Source organism: Schistocerca serialis, chromosome 9 (assembly GCF_023864345.2).
Source record: "Schistocerca serialis cubense isolate TAMUIC-IGC-003099 chromosome 9, iqSchSeri2.2, whole genome shotgun sequence".
NCBI lineage: Eukaryota > Metazoa > Arthropoda > Insecta > Orthoptera > Acrididae > Schistocerca > Schistocerca serialis.
In genome coordinates, this window is record NC_064646.1 from 190,422,911 (window position 1) to 190,435,289 (window position 12,379).

General features: G+C 45.2%; 1 pseudogene; it reads right to left on the minus strand.

The window, feature by feature from the left end:
* Nucleotides 1–1,873: 1,873 nt before the first annotated feature.
* On the minus strand, nt 1,874–1,991 carry LOC126420224 (5S ribosomal RNA; annotated as a pseudogene).
* Nucleotides 1,992–12,379: the final 10,388 nt, after the last annotated feature.

Genomic DNA, 12,379 nt, shown 5'->3' on the forward strand with positions numbered 1-12,379 from the left:
CAAAATCATAGATAGTAGGCTCTGTGAAATAATCAACATAAACAATCGTTCTTCTTTAACCATATCTCAAAAGACTAGTAACACTACACACTTCCAACCCAAAGTTACACGGCCACATAATACCACAACTTCATTAAGAAACAAAGATCTTAAAGCTTAATAAACTGAACTGCCCACATAAAGGTCCACAGTGAAACTTGCTTATACTAAAAATGCAAAATGGGCCCACCGAGGCCGCAAAACTGGCACACATGAAAAATAACAATTGCACATTCATTAAAGAATCACAAATGATTAACATAAGTGTTAAATAAGAATGGCCAGTAATAAAGCAACCAGTAAAATGACTAACAGAATCGCTAATATTGACAAAGTGGCCTCACTCAACTAACGGATATAATGACTCAGAATGATTCCCAAATTGCACTTAACTTTAGAGAACAGCATTAAGGCCCACAGCAGTATCTGGAAGCAATAACGCAATGGCCGGCAGGCAATTCGAATATTTACTCCCCACGACTTGTGCACATGCTCACTAGCAGGCGGTATATATTTATATATAGTCCGACCGGCCTCACAATGAGCGGTCCTGACGAGAATCCATAATCGCACCGACGCCAGGAAACGAGCAGACTTAACAAATGGCCTGCAGCACAAATAGATTGCAATGAAAACAAGGTCAAATCACAGCAACACTGGAATATATAATAAGCATGGTCCCAAACTCCTATGGAGCAATACTCTAACATTACTCCGCCTCCCAGTAAATTAGCAGGAAACTTAGAGATCACTTCCAGTTGCCTTAAGGCACTTTCAACATTAAATAAACATACCAAATGCTGCCGTGACAAATGATTAAACCATTAACTCTACGGCTGCCGGGCGCGTACACAACCGCAACCAGTCCCAAAGAGGTCAATATGTCCTACAACAAGTTAAAATTTCCATGATAACCACTTAAAACACACACTCCACAGATGATGAGAAACGAAATGAGGAACATCAGCCTCCTTAAAATAGCCACTGTGGAACGAAGTTCAGAACCATCTCCGGCAGCTACCCATGCCACAATAAGTTTCAACAATCTTCTTAGTTAAACACAGAATAAAAGTCGTACGTAACTTGGACCTTGCAAATTACGAGCTGGGAAGCTGTTCAGGTTGAGACAACGAACCCACCACAATTTTGCACGTCAAGGCACCCAATGATCGGCACCGTACATCCAGCGCGGCAAAAGACAAGGGCGGCGAGCACGGAGAGGCCCATGCACCACGGTTAGGAACGCAGGCTTGTTTTCAACACAGGCTGGCTCGTTGAACGCCGACCGGAGACACTCTCGTCACACGTTCACCCGGAAAACCACCGGGGAGAGCAGTCAAATACAGCAAGACAGCCGAATATAGATATCAGTGACTCAAGTAGAACACCCTACCACCAGTCACCGCGGCTCACAACATACAACGCCGCAAAATGTCTTGATAATCCTAAGAATTTAGCGTTCTCGTAAGCAGTATAAGGTCACCCACTGTAATCACGAAGACCACCCTAAGACCCTCCACACTTCGTTGCTGGCACTACAACTCTTTAGGCGGATTGTCACAGGCTATAGAGTCATTTTATCACAGTGCATCTGTCGTGCCAGTAGTCCACTATCCCGTGGCATTGCTCTTAAAAAAACTCCTCCCGCACAGACCATGAAGGCCCAAAGGTACCGACTGGCCGCCGTGTCATCCTCAGCCCACAGGCGTCACTAAACGCGGATATGGAGGGGCATGTGGTCTCGGGGCCGTAGGTCAGTTTTCGAGAACGGAGCCGCTACTTCTAAATCGAGTAGCTCCTCAGTTTGCCTCACAAGGGCTGAGTGCACCCCGCTTGCCAACAGCGCTCGACAGACCGGATGGTCACCCATCCTAGTGCTAGCCCAGTCCGACAGCGCTTAACTTCGGTGATCTGGCGGGAGCCGGTATTACCACTGCGGCAGGGCCGTTGGCGGCGTTGCTCTTTACAACGCCTCAAACACCCCTTATAATTGACTACAGAAATGGGTGGCATATGAGGAGATGCTCCACCACTGTACCCCCATGTTTTAAACATAAAGTGGTGGAGCATCTCGCACAGTCGTTGTAGAACAGGACTGCCGGTAGCACTTTGGACTGCATGAATGATTCATTCTGCTGGTTTCATGCAGCTTTTTACAACCGCGCTCCGCAATATTCCATGGATTCTGTCCATCAGTACAACTAGCCTGTCAGGACTGTGTAGAGCTGTGGGTTTTCCTTCGGTTTTCCACTTCACAATCTCATCTCAATGGTCGAACTAGGCGGCTTTAGAAGAGCTGAAATGTTCCTGATGGATTTGTTACTCAGGTGTCATCCAATGACTGGTACACATTCTTGATCACTAATATCTCCTGGCCGCGCGGGATTAGCCGAGCGGTCTAAGGCGCTGCTGCCATGAACCGTGCGGCTGGTGCCGATGGAGATTTGAGCCTTCCTCTGGCATGGGTGTGTGTGTTTGTCCTTAGGATAATTTAGGTTAAGTAGTGCGTAAGCTTAGGGACTGATGACCTTAGCAGTTAAGTCCCATAAGATTTCACACACATTAACATTAACATTAATATCTCCTGATCGCTCCATTATGCTGTTACTGCTTCTCCACTGAAAATACTACCCACCTTTCTTTATTCTGGGTGGTCCGCTTGTGATTAGTGGTCGATTTCGATTTACATACGTTTGTCCTTATGGTGTATGTTGCAGCAGACGAGTATAGATGAGAATACTTGCAGAGGGTAGAGCTGCATAAAATCAGTCTTTGGACTCGAAGTCACAACAACAACATGGAGAAGAAATTGCCACGGAATGCGTTTAGAGGTGCTGTTAACAGGGCGTGCCCACCAAAGCGCACGTGTGATAACACAGTGCTGGCGGCAGACAGGGCGGCCGGAGTGCAGTGTAAGCGGTTACGGATCAGCGGCTCCTCAGGAGAGCGTTTCGCCAAGTGTGCGGCGCGCGTGGCCGCGAGGCTGTAAACGGATCCTCGAGATAGCGGGGCTGCGCCGCGCCGCGCCGGCGCGGGCAGTGATGTAGGTGGGCATTCGCTTACAACGGCCGCGGCCGCGGCCCGGCGCGCGCCGTAAACCATGACTTTATAGGTGTCTGCCGCAATGGGCCATCGGGCGGCGGTTAACGGCACAACACGGCGGTATTTCAGGCGGACGCCTACCGGCGAGCACCTGACCGCGCGCCCGGGCCGGGCCGGGCCCTAGCGCTACGCCCACGCCGCTCGGCCGCTTTTTACTTTTCTGCCGCGTCCCAGGACCAAGGAAACGGGCCGGAAGCCGTCGAGAAGGGACGTTGCAACGTGCCTCTCCGCGGTCCCGTACGTAAACGTAAACAAAAGGCCGCTATAAACTGCGGTGGCAGGGCTCTTATAGAAGCCAGTTTTGAGGGCGCCTCATCTTTCATCAGGGTGAAATGTTGCGGACTATGGAGGACCCACTCTCAAGGATGATTCTAATAGCTTAGCTAGGATAGAGACAAGCAGAAAGCATTTCCTGTCATGAATTCAGATAAATAGTTGTCATAACAAGACACATTAAAGAGACACTTGGCACAGAGGTGCTCAAAATGATCGTTATTTGCCGTTTCCTTTCCCTATACTGCGCGACATGTTGAACTAGCTGTTCGGCTGATATGCGCCCCTGTTGCTCCTAAACAAACTGGTTTACAGATCTCACAAACCTGGCTCCAGAGTTTGATTTAACAAGGTCAGATTCCGCCTTGGCAGAAACTCTAAAGTGGATTCGGGCCAGTACAGCTGTGGCTGCATAACATTCAATTGTGCGACTCCTTAAATTGACGCTAGCAGGTGGAAGGTTAGTCCTATTATATTACATTTACTTCCACTGATTAAAATCCGCTACCCTCGAGCTCTGTGCGTTTCGCTTCTGCAAGTATTCCCCGCTCAAAACAACTTGCAACTGCTACCAAATTCTCGTAGATCCCATGCATGCTCACTTTTGACACCAAATGTATCAGATACCGAATTTATCAGTATGACCAAATGTAGCAGGACGACATATGATGTAGTGGGTGGGTCCCAGGAGGTGCTGTAATAAAACTCGGCGAGAACTTTCCAAAGGATTTATTTCTTTCCATCACAGTGCTCCGTTCACCTCAGTCTGCATCGCAGGGCCCCGCAATGTTGAGGAAGCACCCCAGTGGCCTCTGAAACGCAACGCTGTGTCGTACCGGCCTTGGCCGCCCGGCTGAGTTCCGATGATGTCAGGATGGCTGCGCCAGCAGCTGACTCAGCGCTGCTTGGTGTGAGCCGCAGGCGGGCAGCTGCGTCCTTCTCCTTGCCGGCATGGCTGAGATTGCGGCGACGAATAAGCGCTCACTATCTTGCATCCAAATCTGTGGCCCTTGTCTCGGGAAGTCTCCGGCGTGTGTCGGGAGCCAAGATGACTGGACACGGTAACAAGCCGAAGAATGGCCCACTGCTGGCTGGCTGCGGACCCCGCGTCGGCCTCAGAGGGTCGCACCAATGACCCGCTGTGGACTGGGACCCTGGCGCCCCATCTGTTGCTGCATGTAGCCCGGTGGTGTGATATGCCCCACCATCCAGGAGAGCTACCACACTTGAATGAATCTCATTAGAATGTGGGACCTATTTATACTCGGCTCTGCACCTCTGTTTTGCCAAGCACACCACTTTGTGTCACGTATGCATAACACTTAAGTCAGCCAGTGGCTCTCTTCTGCCTGTGACTTGCGACATGAAAACTGCTGTGTGCGCTCTCTTTCGAAAGTTCTATTCCCCTTTGTCCCCTATTTGCCTTTGCAACTGCTGGTATGTGTAACTTACTGTAATCTGGCCTGCACCTGGCTGTAATTCATGCTCTGAATACCGCACAAAACTAACTTTCCCTATCGTAAACGGTGGTGCCGCTACAGCAATATTGTTTATCATTCAGCAGTAGTACTAAATAACTAGCTACTATGAAGAATAAAACAGGAAATAACTTTATGAGAAGCATGCAGAAGAAGCCAACGTATCAGTGGAAAAAGTAGTGGAGGAAAATCTTGAACACTCCAGTGTACAACTTAAGGACGAAAGTAACTTTCACATGATGCGTCACTGCCAAGTAACATGACTCATTGATTCGTACACCATACAGTGAAAGAAGTGCTACAGTATAGTACAGAAAATAACTCAAAACGAGACGACGAAGTACGAACAGAAATGACACTACTACTCAAAGATAATAACTGCATTGAACTATCGTGATTTATGAAGGTGTTGTGGATATTACAGAGGGTGGAACATGGTTCTTAATCGGGTATTGTCCACTATGCTCTGCAAGGTGCTCTCACGTTGACCACAAGGCTGGCTAGGAGCTCGTGTGGCAGGCTGTTCCATTCTTCCGCCAGCGCGGTTCACAGCTGCTAGGTGGTCGCTGGTGCATGTAGACGTGCTGCTAAACGTCTCCGAAACCTATTACACACTTGCTTGATGGAATTTAAGTCGGGGTACCGGGCAGGCTAGTCGATTCGCCGAATATCCTCTTTGTTCTAAGAGCTCCTCCGTTGCATTGTAAGTGGGGTTCGAGCACTGACATTCACAAAAATAAAGTCAGGGCGGAATGCACCCCTATAAACAAGCACGTGGGGAAGGAGTACAGCGTCACAATGACGTTGACTGGTGAATGTACCACGTTCAAAGCTTTGGTGGTCAGTACGAGACGGAGTATTGCTGTGGAGAGGTGTAATGTTGCATTTGCTTTTAAGTTCTGATTCTAATACTGGATCTCCCTTCTCTTCTGTATAGACTCCTCTTTCTTCTCTTGTCACATTTTCAGACAAGTATTCCCCTCATAGAGGCCATCAATGGACTCTTTCCGACTGTCTGCTCGCTCTTCTGCATTTAAAACCCGAATTCGCGTTGCACTCTTAATGTTACTACCCTTGCTTTCAATTTCATCGAATGTTGTTTTGACTTTCCCATATGGAGAGTCAACCCTTCCGATAGTCATTTCTTTTTCGTTTTCTTCACATTGCTCCTGCAGCTCTTTTGCCTAAGCTTCCTTGCACTTTTTATTTATTCTATTCCTAAGTGAATTGTATTTCAGGATTCCTGAATTTCCCTGAACAAGTGAGTTCAAAATTACGAATGTGTAGTTTGATAACTCTCTCAGAGAAGTGGGTGAAGGAAGAAACTGTGTCGAGTTAGTGGGTACCTAAATAATAAACCCAAAATGTAGTTCAGGAAGTATTGGTTTCGAAATATTCTACATTAAACAATGAATCATCAGACGGATTGTTTCAACAGCAATGCAGAATTGTAATGACTTTATATAGTTTGATTGATAACTATGTATGTCCGCTGAATAATGGATTCATGCTGATAATTCAGTATCTGTGGAGATAATGATTTTTTGTGGCTGTCAGAACTACCTTTGTGAAGTGAATTGTAGCCAGCGAGATATTCCTTCTATGGAAGGAATTTCTCAGTCCACAAATCGAAATATAAGCAACAAACTGAAAAACAGTGTTTTGAATCGCTGCATGTAGGTAAATACGATCGAAACGCATTGCAGCTCCTGGAATAAAAAGAGAAATAAGACGAATGGTTGTGGGAAATCGAAAAAGAGACTGATACGAGTGATTAATAACTTGTTAGACTGTTAGACGATGATGGAGTGCCTGTATCTACCGATGCTCTGCAGCGAAGATGCAATGAAATGCGGCTGCGTCCTCCCAAGAAACTGAAACTTACCCCAGTGATGAAACGAAAACGACTACGACTAGAACTCGTCAAAAATGACTGGAAAAAGGTAACTGAATTATAATATTACTCGATGCCTTCTTTTATGATAATACAGACCTCCAAATGTAACGTGTTGTATAATCTATATCTCTGGAGAAACAAGTAGCCACATTCTGTAAGCAGGTTTGAAAGTTACGATGAAGATTGCATAGCTCAATGAGTCAAGCATTGTCTGTCAATAATGTTTTAGTGTACATTAAGTAGTAAAGGAAATGGTCGCCTTTATATTGTGAAAAAGGACAATGTGTCAAAATCAGTACATGTCAGTACTGGACTCTCGTCTTCTTCCCCGGATGAAGGAATGGTTTCCCGAAAACAATTACATCTTTATGCACGATTCTGCAGCAAAAGAAAAAATCTGTGACCAAATGTTTAAATTAGACTTGAATTCATCTTTGATACTGGCCAGAGAACTCTACAGACATGAACCCACCGAAAATGTTCTACAGAGACAAGACGGTAAATTCAAAGGGAGATACCACCACAAACAAGAACAGGCTGTTGGAAAACATGTCAGAATATAGCACAGGATATCTGGAATGGAGAATATATCGAAGAAATGCAAAATGAATATCCTAAATGATATTAAATATTTGGTCACTGCTAAAAGACATACCAGATATTGAATCCTTTGTTTATCCTTCCTAAGTTTCAGTAAAATTCTGTGTTTTCAATATTATTTACTTTAAAATAGTTTATTAAGTACACAGAATTTTAATATTAGCGATACTTAAAATTTAAGTTCATAGAAAAATGGCAGAATGAAGTTGCGGCATATAACGGCCATGTCAGTTCAGTGAGTATAAGAAATTGGGACGCCCCTGTAACTCTCACACTCCTCTCAGATTTCTTTCCAGCTGCCATAACATGCTTTTAAACGACGAAGAAAATCGTTGGGGAAAGTGGCATCAAAACGAATATTCAAGTTGTTATGTAGAATGTATGGAATTGGACTTTCGCAAAAACATCATCCACACAATTCCGAAAACAGCAAGAGCCGACAAGGCACAATCAGGTTATCAGCTCATGCATCCAAGTTGGTGGCAGTATCAATATACAGAACGATGGAAAAGGAAACTGAGGATCTGTTAGATATAAAACTTTGAACATAGCTGCTAAGGTTCAGTGACCGTGTCAGAATTATATTAGAACAAATAAGCCCTCGGTCGCAAATATTAAGTCAAAATTGACCAGGTTTCGACGCTACTATGAGCTTCGTCCTCAGAATTAAACTAACTGTTCTAAAACATGTTAGGTATATAATACATTAATAAAATTAAAGTTTGTACTGACTGGAAAGAGATGCACTACTTACAAGTCGCATTTAAAAAAAATCTAAGCCTAAGCCAGAAAGGCGACGTCATGAGTAGTTGTAAATAAGATGGCGAGCCGCTAAGGGCTGCTCGTACTTGAGTGAACAAGGGTTGCAACAAGACTTGCTGCTGACAGTCAGTTCTGCACTGACTTTTGGAACTGTCGTACTTTTATTTTTCGTCACAGTCCTCTTCAATGAACATATGTTACAAACGCTCAACACGCGTTTTCGGTCACATTTTGACGTAACGGGTGACGTTTTACCCTGTATGCGATATAATTCTACGATACACGTAAAGGGGACTGTCCTGTTTGCCATGTCGATTGTCAAGAAGTTTTGGCCGTGGACTGTCCTATTCACCATGTCGATTGTCAAGAAGTTTTGGCCATAATTGTAAATGAAGTTGTGATTATTAGAAATGTACTCGACTTCTGCAGTATCGATATAATCATATTCTTCGTAGGTTTATGTTTTGAGACCAAAGATGTTAGGGTAAGGTCTGCTCACTCACCTTTCCCATTCCGTGCACGAGTGGTCATTACAAAGTCCGGCTCTGGGGGTCGTGTGCCACGCCTAATTAATCTGATGAAACGGCAGTTGATCTATTCAAGAAGATATCTATCCCTAATTAGTTGCTAATCAATGAATCTTGTTATGCAAGGTGCGCCACGTAAAACAGGGCAGCAAAATAAACGTTTCCAGTATAATTGTGCGTGTTAGAGCGCCGGCTACGGATAGAATGCACCAGGCGGATTATTGAGTATGGCCTGTGTGGCGACCATCCTAGATGTGGTTTTTAGGCGGTTTCCCACGTTCATCTAGGTGAATATCGGGCTGGTACCCAAGTCCTCCTCAGTTGCACGATTTGCAAGTGGGATAACACTAGACGCGGGCAGTTGGGTAATACGAATTCCACCTCTGGGAACGGGGAGGGGGCTGGAACGTGCAATCCTATAATTAGCCTGTCGACCACGTGAAGATATGCGATAAAAGCCGGGAAGAAGAAATTCCTTAGTGATACAGGACACTGCTTCATAACTAGGTGCTGCAAAATAAGTAATATAATAATGAAATGCCAATTTTTCTTAGGTTGATAGATGGAGAAGTGATGAAAGTTAACCTTCACTTTTTAAATAGAATTTCGCTGTTTTTAACTTAAAAGTGCATGACATGACAAATTATGTCATGCAACTCTTTCGTAGGTCTGATACGAAAATAAAAGGAGAAATGCACTAATAGTTAAGAATGTGTGGTTTTTAGGCGGTTTCCCACGTTCATCTAGGTGAATATCGGGCTGGTACCCAAGTACTCCTCAGCTGCACGATTTGCAAGTCGGAGTATTAATTTACACAAAATATAGTCAAAGTCACCATAAAGAAGAAAAGCTATAGTCAGTGTACAAGCTGTCATGGAAACCATTTTGAAGTTTTCATACACATTAAAACGTTTTCCATGGTTCATTACTAACACAGCAGTGATATTTATCATCGGGAGAGTTGTATACAAGTTTACCATAAAGACAGTTATTTGGCAATTGGAATTTAGTGCATCATTTAGTCATTTTCATTGTACAAGATATAATTAGACAAAACTAGTATGCAATATACACTCCTGGAAATGGAAAAAAGAACACATTGACACCGGTGTGTCAGACCCGCCATACTTGCTCCGGACACTGCGAGAGGGCTGTACAAGCAATGATCACACGCACGGCACAGCGGACACACCAGGAACCGCGGTGTTGGCCGTCGAATGGCGCTAGCTGCGCAGCATTTGTGCACCGCCGCCGTCAGTGTCAGCCAGTTTGCCGTGGCATACGGAGCTCCATCGCAGTCTTTAACACTGGTAGCATGCCGCGACAGCGTGGACGTGAACCGTATGTGCAGTTGACGGACTTTGAGCGAGGGCGTATAGTGGGCATGCGGGAGGCCGGGTGGACGTACCGCCGAATTGCTCAACACGTGGGGCGTGAGGTCTCCACAGTACATCGATGTTGTCGCCAGTGGTCGGCGGAAGGTGCACGTGCCCGTCGACCTGGGACCGGACCGCAGCGACGCACGGATGCACGCCAAGACCGTAGGATCCTACGCAGTGCCGTAGGGGACCGCACCGCCACTTCCCAGCAAATTAGGGACGCTGTTGCTCCTGGGGTATCGGCGAGGACCATTCACAACCGTCTCCATGAAGCTGGGCTACGGTCCCGCACACCGTTAGGCCGTCTTCCGCTCACGCCCCAACATCGTGCAGCCCGCCTCCAGTGGTGTTGCGACAGGCGTGAATGGAGGGACAAATGGAGACGTGTCGTCTTCAGCGATGACAGTCGCTTCTGCCTTGGTGCCAATGATGGTCGTATGTCTGTTTGGCGCCGTGCAGGTGAGCGCCACAATCAGGACTGCATAGACCGAGGCACACAGGGCCAACACCCGGCATCATGGTGTGGGGAGCGATCTCCTACAATGGCCGTACACCACTGGTGATCGTCGAGGGGACACTGAATAGTGCACGGTACATCCAAACCGTCATCGAACCCATCGTTCTACCATTCCTAGACCGGCAAGGGAACTTGCTGTTCCAACAGGACAATGCACGTCCGCATGTATCCCGTGCCACCCAACGTGCTCTAGAAGGTGTAAGTCAACTACCCTGGCCAGCAAGATCTCCGGATCTGTCCCCCATTGAGCATGTTTGGGACTGGATGAAGCGTCGTCTCACACGGTCTGCACGTCCAGCACGAACGCTGGTCCAACTGAGGCGCCAGGTGGAAATGGCATGGCAAGCCGTTCCACAGGACTACATCCAGCATCTCTACGATCGTCTCCATGGGAGAATAGCAGCCTGCATTGCTGTGAAAGGTGGATATACACTGTACTAGTGCCGACATTGTGCATGCTCTGTTGCCTGTGCTTATGTGCCTGTGGTTCTGTCAGTGTGATCATGTGATGTATCTGACCCCAGGAATGTGTCAATAAAGTTTCCCCTTCCTGGGACAATGAATTCACGGTGTTCTTATTTCAATTTCCAGGAGTGTATAATATGTAGAATACATTTAGGAATATCAGCTCAGATTTAATAACTTTCAGTTCAGTTTGTAATCTATTAAACAGAATACTGAAAGTACGAATATAGCTGTAGAGGAAATGGACATGTTAAATGAATTTGTACAAAATCTTGTGTATGTGTTCAGAATTTCTGAATAATAAGCTAGGAATACAGCAATAAAACTGGATTGCTGGATTTCTTCAGTTGACGGACCACTTCTTTAGTATGATTTTCACTTTATCTTATAGGAGGCACGGTCTGAAGATCCGGAAAATAGCCGAATTAGACTCAAGAGCTTGCTAAGTTCGTGGCAAGACGTCTCCTAATCTTGTGGTCGCAGAACGGTGTTTCAGAGCGATACCTGTCCGGATAGTGAACTATCGTTTGTCTCTGAATGCCATTATCCTCTAATAGCGGAATATCATATTCAATTCATACGCAATGTTGTAGAGCTTAGTTCTTCAGCCATTGCACTAGAGAAGACAGTGTAATGCTTTTCTCGCCAAGCTCATACCCAGAAGAAGGTCTAAGTTATTCTTCTACCATTATTTGCACTATCGCGTTTACGACCTCCACTATACGTAGAGCTGTTCATTTCACTTCACAATTTCTATTCACTATAATACGTTGTCAGGATCAGTTATAATTAACATATTCAGATAACCTGTACGTCACCCGGAAATCAGCATTCCTTCGTAGTAGCAGCTTCTGCACTCAACATGGAAGTTGGTTGGGAAGGAAATATTGGTGACGTACGCTTAATTTCGGACAAAGAACTGCACAATCATAGATATCTAGATATATGCTTTTATATCCACCTAGGTCAATAGAAAGTTGTTGGTTTCATTCTGCCCATTACGTGGTTCTTCCAAGTCCAAATATATTCCACTTCCAACATTCATTAAATAATTCTTTTTTTCTTTTTTTAGTCTTCGGACCAATTCCACCGACATTTCTTCGTTATTAACTGATACACTATATGTTAACTGCCCCTACTTCTTTGTTTCATGCAACCTGCAATACCTTGAAATACCACCACAAATTTTTATATTCTCTCGCTCTGCGGAAACTATTAGTCCTACAGAAAGAATGAACAGAACATTTTTGTAGAAAATTTAACGTAGTTAAATTTTGTGCTGGGATACTTTTTGATAGAGGCCGTAGTTTTCGAATTATTCAATAAAAACGTACAATATT